Here is a 14,552-nt window from a genome sequence, read left to right as displayed (position 1 = left end):
CACGAGAGCTCACGTGGAGAAGGCGCGAGGTACGGCAAGGCACTGGTGGGGACCAGGCACGAGAAACATTATAGGCAGCGTCCCTCTTCGTTTTATCATGATAATCATTGCATTGAACGTTCTACGAACAAGGATGATTTATATAAGGCCTAATAAATTCATCTGAAACGTCATGGTTAACGTTTCCTAGATTCGCCATTGTTATGGAACGAAAGGAATCAAAAACACAAGACACTCACACTGCGCATACTGATTCAGAACTGATAAATGCTTGTACAAGCCTCCTTCTTGTTGGTACACATACTCAAGCATGCACACGCTTGAATGCTTGCACAAGCAGGGATAATAGAAATTCGATTAATCTGCTCGTACAAGCGTGATGCTTGAATGAATTTATCCTGCACACGCTCAAGTATGCTTGTGCCAGCGTTCTGGTCAAGCATGCTTGAGCGTTTGTAGCCGCTTTTAGGTTCGTTATTTCACATTAGGGAGCCCCTTAGTTTTAAGTAACTGGGTGCCTTGAAATAATGCTATTGCGTCAACACTGCCGAAATATCATGGCTGTGACTGTCACCTAACACACTGATTCGTTCATATTTCACGTTTTTTTTTTTTTTTTTTTTTTTTTTTTTTTTTTTTTTTTTTTTGCCCTTGAGCACTTCAAAATACTGCAGCTCCTCTAACTGATGTTGTTCTCGGATTACTCGTGATCTGCGTTGATTACATTTTCCATGTTCGCTGAAAATCCAATTTCTAATCCAGTTTCCCTAGTTGTATATATTCCCATGGAATTATGGATGTAAGCACTTATTCTCGAGACTTCAAACACATTGTCTGGCGAAGTATATTCCATATTCCCAGTTTCAATTTTCTCCAGTGCGTTCTGTGAATCAATAGCAGAAAGCGAAAACTGATCTAAAATGGTTCAAATGGCTCTGAGCACTATGCGACTTAAGTTCTGAGGTCATCAGTCGCCTAGAACTTAGAACTAATGAAACCTAACTAACCTAAGGACATCACACACATCCATGCCCGAGGCAGGATTCGAACCTGCGACCGTCGCGGTCGCTCGGCTCCAGAGTGTAGCGCCTAGAACCGCACGGCCACTCCGGCCGGCCGAAAACTGATCCGTACCGTACTTTCGCCACAACACACGCCCAACCAATGAGAGGCCAGATTGATGCAGCCAACCGCCCGAGATGCACATATTTTGAAGTTATCGCGTTGTTGCTCTCGCTGCAATATTACGATTTTAAATAACGTGTTAAATATCTGTTGGTACACTAATAAAACAGTCAGAGTGATATATCTACGTTACCTCTATAGTTTTGACTTAATAGTCGATACAGGCTCCGTTTATGGCTGTAATATTTCGTACAGCAGACGGAGAACACAAGGAAAGGAAAGTGTCTCAAGGGATGCGTAAGTAGAAACATTTTTTTTCCCTTTATAGTGTGTGTAAGTATACATATTATATTACAGTTTGTTTTATCTGAAAGTATTTAAATAGTTAATGTATATCTTAAGGGATTTCACAAGTCTAGTATTAACTTATGTAGCTTAATGATGTGATGGCCACATTTCTGTTAATTAAGTTGTTATTGTCTTATCGCGTCGTTATTACAATATTTCAGGGCTTTAAAAAGAAAAGAATTAATGAACACCTAGGTAAAAGCAGTTTACAGGAAGAATTGGTGCTACAAATTTAACTGGTCAGACGAGGAGACTTAGAGGATGAGTCACTACAAGGAAGCCTCTTAATAGTGAAGAAGCTGGAAACAGAAATTTAGACATATGTCGTAACAGTTCGTCAGCATTTAGTGATATACCAGATTTAGGGGTTTATTTATTCCTACTAGAAATGCTGTGAAAATGTGCAAAATGACAGCTTGCAATTTGAGAGAATGATATAAATTTGCACTGTGGTTTTAGGTACAGTATGCCGTCAGGTTGCAACACAAAGCATAATTTCTTTTCATCTCTAAACTTACATGCTTTACATTTAAATCCTTTTGATCTACATGTTTGCAAACTTATAAAGGCAGTATCTAAAATTTATCTGATGATCGCATTGCTCATGCAACTAAAGTCTTTAATAACTGCAGACTAAAACACAGATCTGTACATAACAGTCTGGCTATTTTCAAACACTTGTAAAGGTAATCTGTCAGTTTCTTTTGCATTATTTTGAAGCGAAAGGAAATGAATGAAAGTAAAAAGAAATTGTGTACCTTTATTTCTTCTATGGTAATGACCGAAACAGGGCCAATAATTCAGAATGAGCTAATGTGCAATAACGAGTTACATATAGGACTTTAGTCATTATTCTGTTACTTGTTTTGGTAAACTTTGGCCTCTCTTTAGATTGGTATGCTCATTGTAGCTGAAACGTGGGGCAGACATTCTGCTGTTTACCAACAAACTGTACTGTTGTAGAAAGTATGGTATAGTAACAACTAACAGGTCGTATGACTCCATACAAACGTATTTTATTGTCCTATAAGGTACGAAGCATGTTGTCACAAACATCGTTCAGAGCTAACTAACTGCAGGTCTAGAGAGGTTAGTTGAACTATCTCAGGGCAGGGACATTGTTCCGGGTGACTCCATGGAACTATGTCTCCACACTGTCATTATGTTTAGTGGTTTCTGAAAATTGTCTGATGGTGCAAGATACAGGTTACAACTCTCTTCTGTCATTCAAAAATAAAGTTTGATTCTGTTGAATTTTCTCAAAGCAGTAATTTATATTTTAGGTGTGAGTGAAAGAATGTGTGAAAAAGTGTATCAAATTTTTTCTGACACTTCGAAATGGAAAGTGATATATGATTTATTTGTCCCATAACCTACAATTTACAAACCATATAATCTGCCATACAGGAGACTTGCCAACTTGAAAGTGAAACATAATGGTTTATAAAATAGAAATTATTTTACATTCTTTATGTGCATTATTGTATTTTAATTACAACAGCTTATTTCACAAAAGTATTTCGTAATAAGAAAAAAGTGAGAGTACTTCAATACAACACTGCAACATTATTTATGGATTTTCAACATTATTTATGGATTTTCATTCTGAAGAATTCGTTTTAGCTCAAAATGTCGATCTATTCTCCATGAGTTCTTCAATAGTGTAGTTTAATAAAATGTTATGGAGTAGTCTTTTTAGAGCTTAGCACCTTGTTTAATATGTTCAGATCATTTAGTTTATTATATATATTTTAGTGCCATATACTGTGTTACCTGGACGTACATATAAATCTTCACAATATGAGGGGCAGTGGTAGGGGGGGGGGGGAAGGAGGATAGTTGAGCCACATATTAAATTTTCTGTTACATGTTCAAGCAAAACAGAAGCTGTAATGAAAAACCTTGCATTTTTCCCATTAAATTGTGTATTTAAAAACCTAAACTGGAAAATATATAACTGTGAAGAAATTGTTTACTAAAATGTATTAACTACAGCTCAGTGCTCCCTGCAGTGGAGATACTTGATCCAGGCAGTGGGGATACTTGAGCTGAAAAATAACACACTTAAACCCTCATTTGGTTCTGAAAATGCTTTTCTTTAGGACTTAAAATCACACATGAACAACATTACAAATTTAAAAACTTAAACTCCAAGACACAAAGTCTTTCAAAACCTATTACGAAAGTAGCCACACAATCATTTTTGCCATTGATAATGGGAGACTGAAGAATTATTTCTATCTGATCTTTCTCAACATAATTGGTGTCTTCAATTGGAGGTCATTTAAACTTAATATTCTGCAGTTCTTCTTGCAAAATTAACTTTCAGTCCTTCCCCTCCTATACTGATTAATTTTCCAAAAATTGCTTAACAAATTTTGGCAGTTGCTGGTTGTGTGTGTGAGGTGTGCTTGCTTGTGTGTGTGTGTGTGTGTGTGTGTGTGTGTGTGTGTGTGTATTGTTTGTGTGTGTGTGTGTGTGTATGTGAATGGTATGTGCCTCTCTTTTACTGATGATGGCTGTAGCTGGAAGCTTTATGCAAGTGTCTTTTAGTTGTGCGTGTATGCAGCTTGATGAGTCATCTATATGGTAAGTAGCAAATTGTCCTTTCTTACATTGTTGATATTCCTACCTGGAGTTACCATTGTTTGATTTAAAATTTTTTTCCCTTTACTTCTGGTAACAACCAATTATTGATACCTGGCTTCCTGTCTACAAATATATAGAAAAATCCAGGTGAAATAATGACAATATTTTAAAAAGGATAGATTGCTACTCACCATATAGTGGAGATGTAGAGTCACAGACAGGCATGACAAAAAGACTGCTAAACAGATAAGCTTTTGGCCAAATGGCCTTCTTCTGAATTAGACAACATACACACATTCATGCAAACACAACTCAAACACACAATACCAATGTCTCTGCCTGCCGAGGCCAGGCAGAGACAGTGGTCTTCGGTATGTGTGTGTGTGTGTGCGTGTTGACAAATTAAGAAGAAGGCCTTTTCGCTGAAAGCATACTTGTTTAGCAGTCTTTTTCTTGTGCCTGTCTGTGACTCAACATTTCCGCTGTATGGTGAGTAGCAATCCATCCTTTTCATAATACTGTCGATAACAACATCTTTACTATCATGTAGTGCCATGTATGAGCTTGTGCTTGTTGTTGAATAATTGTCAGATTCTATTTCAAATGATTCTGATTAAGTCTTCATTTTGGATTTCCTTGGAAGATGCTGTGCTTCCACTTTTTTCTGTTTTTGTGTAGACCACAGTTTTTTCATTGATTTTTTATGACTGTATTTATTTCCAGAAGAGACTTCTTAATCTGTAGCTTTTCCTACCATGTTTCATCACATGAGGTAAGGCTTCAGGATAAGATCTTTCAGTTTCTGGCGAAACAATGGATTTCATTTGTTGAGGGTTCTGGGCAGATTATCAATTAGCACTTAAGGCGACAGTAGGCGAAAGCACACCCACTCTCTGTCAACCTGCTGTGTATGTTTTTGATTATTTGAAGAAGCCACAATACTTTCCACATGGACGTAAGATTCTTTAAGAACTCTATCAGTTACATATGAACTCAGAAATTCATCACCAACAAAAATACTTTCATTCTGGGTGAAAATATCTCCAACTTGAAAGCCTTTGCAAATATTCACACTTGTGAAAGCCATTGGGTAAATGTAGTTACTGACAAATCATGCTATTAAATAATTTGTAATTCCCCAAAGGATTTTACAAACATGATGTTTTAGTAATAGTTTTATAAAACCATTTGTTTGTGAAAATTTATTATGTACACAGTGTACCTAAGAATGTAATTTTAGCATAGGGATGCTTGTCACAAGAATCGCTATATTCACCATTTTCATTCAAGTGGCTATTTTTAGGTTATGTGAGCAACTGTTCAAACTGCCGTAGAATAAAAATAAATTTCAAACTGAAATGATTCCAACCACTAAGTTTCCTTTGCCCAAACATAAAAATTGCACCAATCAAAAATTGGAAACCATTTACCTAATTATTTACTGCTGAAACTTGAAAACAGTAAACAGACAGCACAACTTTTATCTTGCTTCAAGACAGCTAATAGTTTTTCCCTTCAACACACTACTAAGAACAGGACAGGGATACCATCTATGGAAAAATAAATTGTTCTGCAGTTGAGAGCACATGAGTAGCTCAAGTATCCCACATGCTCAGTTATCCCCACTCTCACCTACTTTATGCCCCACCTTTCGAAAAATATTGTAACCTAATCAGGTACTTCATATTTTTACATTTTGAAAAAAAATTGTCTTTCATGAAGTCATACAATTATTCGCAAATGTGGCTTTTTTAGTAAATGTCATATTAAATGTTTTCAAGTTCTGGATCATACTTATACATCAGCATGTCTTTAAAAAATATGTTGTGAGTAAAAGCCAACAACAGTTATTGAGGATCTTTTTCTTCTTAGGGTGGGCATAAAGTACCTGCCTCCTCTCCATTTGTTAAAACCTTTTAATGATTCAGGCTTTTGCACATATTTTGATAAGCCTACGTAAAAATTTTCGAGTTACTCTTGAACAGTGACCTTGAAGTGAGCAAGGAGTTGCTTTTGCCACTTTCAAAACTGTTGTACTGTGGCTTACTGCCATGGCCACACACTAAGTCCAATCTGTAGGCACAGGTGATGATAATGAGTACATGTGGTTATGCAACAATCCATTTATTAACAGCAGTACACAATGACACTGAAAAACTCGTAATGATCACACTTAAAATGTTCACAAGGGTAACTGCAAGACTGTGGTGAACGGCTTGACCACTGATCCTGGAGGGTACACACTCCTCAATGATCGTGCATACAGTGCAGGCTTGTGGCTGGAGAAGGGCAATGGATGCGTGAACAGTTGAGCATGCAAATGGTCTGCCATCTCACAGATAGTGTTTCATTCGTGGATACGAGAAATGTAGCAAATGAGTGCAGCTGTCTGGTTTGCATACACGACAGTGGGGAGCGCATGTTGTGTTTGACCCACATGGACTGCAGCTCTTGAGATGGAAGAATGGCATACTCACTTATGAGATATCACCTGGTAGCTCGCACTGCTATCTCTCTTTGCATCCTGCACTCCCATGGGTGCTGCACCACTGCTGAGCTTTGGCCTAATGTTACTTCTGTCTGGGGGGGGGGGCACGTGCAGGTGAATGTCACTCCATTGGCTGGGTCATCTGCAATTGCTGTGCTGTCATCCACAGCTGAAATAATGGCTGCCACACAGACCCCCCTTTGGAGCTCAGTAGGTGGAAAAATCCAAATTTGTCTGCAGTTAGCATGTGTTTGTGCCTCATGGGCTTGTGTTGACATCAGCATGGGGTGATGGTGGCATTGTGTGACCTCATGCATGGCTGCTATGGCATATGGTGGGAGCGTGTGTATGCAGACTGCTGCATGTGGCATGGAATCACTATGATGCAGCACGAGTATTTGAAGGAGAAACGGCAGCCTGTATGCATGATGTAGTCCACTGGCCTTTACGGTCGCGCTGGTCTTTACGCCTCTCTGGGGCATATCTGGATGGCTGTCTGGGTGGGATCGGGGTAAGCAGGGCACACATGGCTGCTGGCTGGTGGCATAAGTGAGCCACCGACTGCCTGGCCAGTTGCATGTGGAGTGTTGCCCATTGCCAAGTCCTCCACTGGACCATGGAAATGTCCATCAGCCAGCTCTGTCGAGACTTACCCTGGTTTTACCTTGGCAATGGAAACTTTAGTCAGCCTACCATTATACACTCCTGGAAATTGAAATAAGAACACCGTGAATTCATTGTCCCAGGAAGGGGAAACTTTATTGACACATTCCTGGGGTCAGATACATCACATGATCACACTGACAGAACCACAGGCACATAGACACAGGCAACAGAGCATGCACAATGTCGGCACTAGTACAGTGTATATCCACCTTTCGCAGCAATGCAGGCCGCTATTCTCCCATGGAGACGATCGTAGAGATGCTGGATGTAGTCCTGTGGAACGGCTTGCCATGCCATTTCCACCTGGCGCCTCAGTTGGACCAGCGTTCGTGCTGGACGTGCAGACCGCGTGAGACGACGCTTCATCCAGTCCCAAACATGCTCAATGGGGGACAGATCCGGAGATCTAGCTGGCCAGGGTAGTTGACTTACACCTTCTAGAGCACGTTGGGTGGCACGGGATACATGCGGACGTGCATTGTCCTGTTGGAACAGCAAGTTCCCTTGCCGGTCTAGGAATGGTAGAACGATGGGTTCGATGACGGTTTGGATGTACCGTGCACTATTCAGTGTCCCCTCGACGATCACCAGTGGTGTACGGCCAGTGTAGGAGATCGCTCCCCACACCATGATGCCGAGTGTTGGCCCTGTGTGCCTCGGTCGTATGCAGTCCTGATTGTGGCGCTCACCTGCACGGCGCCAAACACGCATACGACCATCATTGGCACCAAGGCAGAAGCGACTCTCATCGCTGAAGACGACACGTCTCCATTCGTCCCTCCATTCACGCCTGTCGCGACACCACTGGAGGCGGGCTGCACGATGTTGGGGCGTGAGCGGAAGACGGCCTAACGGTGTGCGGGACCGTAGCCCAGCTTCATGGAGACGGTTGCGAATGGTCCTCGCCGATACCCCAGGAGCCACAGTGTCCCTAATTTGCTGGGAAGTGGCGGTGCGGTCCCCTACGGCACTGCGTAGGATCCTACGGTCTTGGCGTGCATCCGTGCGTCGCTGCGGTCCGGTCCCAGGTCGACGGGCACGTGCACCTTCCGCCGACCACTGGCGACAACATCGATGTACTGTGGAGACCTCACGCCCCACGTGTTGAGCAATTCGGCGGTACGTCCACCCGTCCTCCCGCATGCCCACTATACGCCCTCGCTCAAAGTCCGTCAACTGCACATACGGTTCACGTCCACGCTGTCGCGGCATGCTACCAGTGTTAAAGACTGCGATGGAGCTCCGTATGCCACGGCAAACTGGCTGACACTGACGGCGGCGGTGCACAAATGCTGCGCAGCTAGCGCCATTCGACGGCCAACACCGCGGTTCCTGGTGTGTCCGCTGTGCCGTGCGTGTGATCATTGCTTGTACAGCCCTCTCGCAGTGTCCGGAGCAAGTGTGGTGGGTCTGACACACCGGTGTCAATGTGTTCTTTTTTCCATTTCCAGGAGTGTATATTCGATATCCAACGTCTTCCCACCATAGATTATCAAGTGGTGCGGTCCCAAGTAGGGTGTCTGAAGTGGTGCTGTACTACATCTATGTACAGCAAGATATGCATGCAGTGCTGTAGATCTACGTGTAAAAAGGCTTTTCTGGCACCATGCCACATCGCTGAGTTTGGTCAGAGGCCAGCCATTTGACAATGCATGCATTCTGCTAGTGGTGGGGCTGGGGCGTCGAGTGGCAGCAGTACTTCCTCCATGAATTCCCTGGGGATGGAGAGAGACTGGATATACACAAGGTCTTCAGGTGATATGCCGATCTCTTCCTTCAGAGTCACTCATTTGACCATGCCATTAGTCACCAGGTGGTAGCTTGTCGTGCAGTGTATCTGTGCGCTACACTGTTGGGTGATGTGTTTGGATTACCACAGTTGAACTGGCAGCCACGATCTGCAGTTATGTGGCTGGGGTAGCCGAATCATGGCATCAGCAATGGCAGATGAGACGTGCATCCACAAGGGACATTGGTGTTTGCGGCAGCATGTGGTAACCCGTGGATACAGTGGAAAGCGCTGCACCAGATTTTCTTGAGGAATGGGCGATGTGTACATGTCGTAATGCCGCACCAAACCTTCTGGGAGGAGCCAGGGACAGGCGCCAGTTCTAGATGTAGGCTGCTGGAGATATCGGGTGCAGGTGGAGATGACTGCACGGACTTGGGAGAAGCAGTTAGCGACGATGTTGTCCATTCCAGTACACAATTGGTGCTGTTTATCCAGAAAACGTGGGTTAGTGGTTTATAGTCGGTGAAGATAATGCAGTGGCAGACTTCTACTGATGAATGGAAGTATTGCACCGCTTGATACACAGCCAGCAGCTCATGGTCATATGTGCTCCAAGATATCAATAACTTCTGCAAGAAGAAGCTGAGTGGTTGGATGGGCGAGCAGCGCTGCTTTAGGGAGGTATCATTTAGATTCAGTAAAGCTGTGGTCCATTTCATCAGTCTAGGTAAGGGGAGCCCTTCATTTTGCAGTAGGATCGTGTTGTGCTGCAGTCAGGGGTTCAGGCATTGCAGCAGAATTACACAGATGGTGCCAGCAGAAGTTTACCATCCTGAGATAATGACAAAGGCCTTCATGAGTTTGTGGGCATGGCATGTTCTCACAATCGCCTGTACTTTATCCGGCAAAGGTGTGGGTCCAGTAGGTGTGATTAGGTGTCTGAGAAATTCTATCTCACTTATTCCAAACACATATTTCAATGGGTTGACCACAATACTGGCCTCGCAGAAGAGCTGGAAAAAGATTTTTAGATGGCTGTGGAGAAGCTTGTGTGTCTTCAAGAACACGAGTATGTTGTCAAGGTATGTGAAGCAGAATCGTAAACCTCACAAGACACCATCCAGGGAATGCTGCCAAGTCTGGGCAGCATTACTCAGGCCGAACGTCATAAACATGCTCTCGAAGAGCCCAAAGAGGGTGGTAATCGTGGTTTTTTCTATGTCCACGTGTGCCACAGGGATCTGCGTGTATGCCTCCACCCAGTCAATTTTGAAAAATATAGTCACAGCTGCCAAGTCGTGGCAAAAGTCCAGCAGATGTGGCACTTGATATCTGTCTGGCACTGCCCCTGAATTAAGAGCATAGTAGTCCCCACAATGGCGCCACAAATTGTCGTTTTTGGCACCAAATATAATGCAGAAGACCACGGCTGCTCAGTGGTCAGATGATGCCTTGTCGTAACATTGTCTCGAACTCAGCCTTTGCTACCGTGAGCCTGTCAGGTGTGAAGTGACGTGGATGGCACAAGATGCTAAGACCAGAGGTGATAACAGTATGGTGGAGCATTGAGTGCTTGACATCCTGTGGCATCTGGAAATTTGTTTAGATCGTCTGTGAACGGTCCAGAGCGTGGAGCAGGTTTAATGGTGAAGAAGGTAGCCTGCCATCACTGTCCAGCTACCTCACACTTGTCATAGAGTCGATCACCTGGGTGTTTGCAATATCTGAAAGCAACTTGTAGTGTCCAAGGAAATCAGCACCCATGGTCAGCTCATTGATGTTGCCCGCAGTGAACCTCCCTGTATATCTGTAGCGCAGTCCAAAATCCGCATTTTGATGTTGGGTTCCATACGTTTTAATGGCGGAACTGTTTGCCCTCGTGAGACACAATGTTTCAGGCTTTCTGTGATCTCTTAGCATGACTCTAGAAAAAACTGATAAATCCGACCCAGTCTATGAGGTACCTCACGCCCCAACCTCATGCCCCACAAACAGAGGCTTCAGTATAGTATTACAGCTGGGTGCATCTAGGCCCAGTGGCAGCCGACATTTGTGTTCAAGCAAGAGGCACAGTACTTAGTTGGGTCATTGCCGAAACAGGCGCAGCGCCACTTGGAGCCTGCGCAGATGTCAGTGGGGTACTCTGAGAGTGGCTGCTGCTGTACTGCTGGCTGCATGAGCTGTGCCACCCATCGCCTGGTCTGCTGTCGCTATGATTCCTGCTGCCCTCTTGCCATGAGCACACCAACCAGAAGACCCATTGCTAAGTGCTGCCACCTGGGTTGCCAAGTTCTGCACGAGGTTCTGTAGGTTGGTGTCCACTGCCAGGGCTGTGGGAGGCGTGTGTCGCCGTGGAGTGAAGGTGGCTGGTGGGGGTAAGGGGCTGTAGGCGGCTGCAGATGCCATGCTTGGCGCTGTTGCCAGTGCATCATGCATCCTGTCGACCAGGTCCACCACAGCATCCAGATGTGTGTAAGTCTGCGTGACTACGACTGCTTGCATCTGAGCAAGGAGGCTGGGACTCAAATAGCGCGCAATAGCGAATCCGAACCATGTCCAATTGCGTGAGGCTCTGCAGGTTGCAGAGGACCTGTGAAGGCCTCCAGTCGCTGCTTTCTTCAGGTTGCAGTAGTTTCTGTACTTACTGATTCTCAGACAACGAAATCTGTCCGATTAACTCTTCTTTAAGCTGCTTGTAGGGGGTTTGCATTAGCAGGCTGTTGATTATGTACTGTACTTTGGCTCTATAATTGTAGTCTAGCTGGCTAACTACAGGTCCAAATTTTCCAAGGTCACTGTGATATTATTGCTTAGGAAAACCATCTCCAGTTATCTAAACCACATGAACAGGGCGTGGTGCGAAAAGGGGCAGTCAAAGCAACACTGGTCTGCCGGTGGTTGCCGCTCTAATGACGGCAGTGTGGCACTGTTTTGCACGAATGACTTTTCATAGCCTCCGGATGGGCGGAGTCTGTGCATGTGATCCATGCCTGCAACTCACTTTCCTGGAACCGATTACGTGCCAACAGCTCCTCTAGTTGCCTTCATAGTCACTATTACCTATTGCACTAAATTCTCACGCAAAAGTGGACACACTAAAAGTACCGAGACACACAAAAGGAACACACGTTTGAGGCCCAAATGTTGTCTGCAAGAGACTACAGGCGAGCACAGAAACGTTCAAAAGGGAGTCCACTCGTGATTCCTGTCCACTCACGCACTCACGCCAATTCAGTCCATCACCACGTGTTTTTGCCTACCAGTGATCAAGTCGGGGTCATCACTGAAGTGAGCAAGTGATTTTTGCCGCTTTCAAGACTGTCATTCTGCGAGCTGGCATACTGCTGCTCCCACACATTAAGTCGAAGCTGTAGGCGCAGGTGGTGGTAACTGAGTACACATGGTTATGCAACAACCCATTTATTAACAGCAATATATATACACCAAAAAAAACTCATAATAACCACACTCGCAAGCAATTCATCAGGGTGGTGGGACGGATGAAAACAATATGATTCCGATATAAAGCATGGTGTTTACGCACCATTTCTGGATAAAGTATGGTGTTTATTTACCACATTTGGATACCTTGAAAATTTTTCCTTTTATTGAGGAAAATCACCCAGTATAAATACAGCATGTGGGGAACAGTTTGTTAAAGGTTCTGTCGCACACATTCAGGTGTTACATGATTTAACACTGGAAGTAAAGCAATTGTCAGTCCCTTTCTTCTTTGCCAACGTCTTTACAGAATTTGCTATTCTGTTTTTCATAAAGAAAGGAGGTTATGAAGAGAAAATATACTTCCCAAATTTTATTCCATTTCTGCAAAGCAAGAGCTAATTAAAAAGGAAAGAGGATATTTTGAATCTTCACTTTGTGAAGGTGATGGTATTTTTGTTCCAAATGGGTGGACAATTCAGTGGTTGCTGTGGTATCTACCTGTGACAGAATGGAACCTGTATCACCTGTGAAAAGACACTCTGCTAAGAATAAGAAGACACTTCAAGTACATTTTTCTCAAATTATTGCAGCTTATGATAAATGTTGAGGGATTGGACAGGATGGATGAAAACACCGTCATCTACAGAATAAATATTTGAAACAAGAAATGGTACTGGGATTCGCTTTCTTGGCTGTTTGACATGTCATGGGCTACATGGTACCTGGGAGCTAAGGAAGGGAACAGGAGTCAGGACCACTCAGCTTAATTCAGAAGAGAAACTGTCCATGTTCATTTAAAAAGGTATATGCATCCTGTAAGAGGAGGAGGCAGGCCTCTTACCAGTCGTATATGTGTGTGCAAATCATGTTTGCCAAATGATATAAGATACAATGGCGTAAAACGCTACTTCAAAATAACACAAAAAGAGAAGGTGTGTATGTTTACACTGCAAACGGAACTCATCAACAGTTTACAAAGGGAAATGAGACAGAGGAATAGTATCCAACCCACTCATCTAATATAGAGTGCCTAGGAAGCTGTTTTCTCGGATTGCTAGACAACAATTTAAGCAAACCGTAGTAATGTAGTTTATTATAGTAAGTGATCACTCCGTCTTCAGGCCACGAGTGGCCTACTGGGACCATCCGACCGCCGTGTCATCCTCAGAGGAGGATGTGGATAGGAAGGGCGTGGGGTCAGCACACTGCCCTCCCGGTCGTCATGATGGTATTCTTGACCGAAGCCGCTACTATTCGGTCGAATAACTCCTCAATTGGCATCACGAGGCTGAGTGCACCCCGAAAAATGGCAACAGCGGATGGCGGCATGGATGGTCACCCATCCAAGTGCCGACCACGCCCGACAGCGCTTAACTTCGGTGATCCACTGCGGCAAGGCCGTTGCCTTATTATAGTAATTAAAACTGAGAATACTTAACTTTGCGCATTCACAAATAGGTGTCGCAAGCAAATGGCGACAGGCAAATAATATATGTCCTTTGGAATATACAATTTCAGTGCAAGCAAAACAAAACAATTCACGTCACTGCTGTATTGTTTTTATGACAGCTCATGTTCTACTGCCTATGGCTAGGCGGAGTGGTGCTTGTATTCTCTTGGCCTATGTGCCCCTCCTATTTTCGTGTCGTCCTAGTCAGAGTACTGTTGGCTGACGTCGTCTCACAGCCCTGTCTGCTGTAATGTTCCAGGCCGACGTGCTGGTGCTTGATGTTACGCCAGAACATTCCTCTCCCCCCCCCCCCCCCCCCCCCCCCCGAAAGCGACGGACCGTCGTCGTGTAGGGAGCGCGACAACGGCGGGGGAGACAGTAGTGTGGTCGCTTCGCTGGACCGGAAGCTGTGGCTGCGACGGACGTCAAGCTTCCGGTCGTAGCCCGCCATCCGGCCTTCGCTCTGGCGGAAACGTCCCCTGGAAAACGACCAGAAGGGTATGCGTCCACCTCCTGCAGCCAATAACCAGAAGAAGAGAGCGTCAGCTTCTGCATTGTGGGCGGGTCCAGCTCCAACGGTATGACGAGAGGAGACGAAGGCTCCGTCTCCATGGGTTGTCCCGTGGTGTCTTTATGACACCCTCTGGCAGCTGCTGTGGCCGCAGTGTCCTCAGGATCAGTGAATCTGGGGAAAAAGACACAGAAGGATC

This window comes from Schistocerca nitens, chromosome 8 (assembly GCF_023898315.1).
Source record: "Schistocerca nitens isolate TAMUIC-IGC-003100 chromosome 8, iqSchNite1.1, whole genome shotgun sequence".
NCBI classification, from domain to species: domain Eukaryota; kingdom Metazoa; phylum Arthropoda; class Insecta; order Orthoptera; family Acrididae; genus Schistocerca; species Schistocerca nitens.
This window is presented reverse-complemented; position numbering follows the sequence as displayed.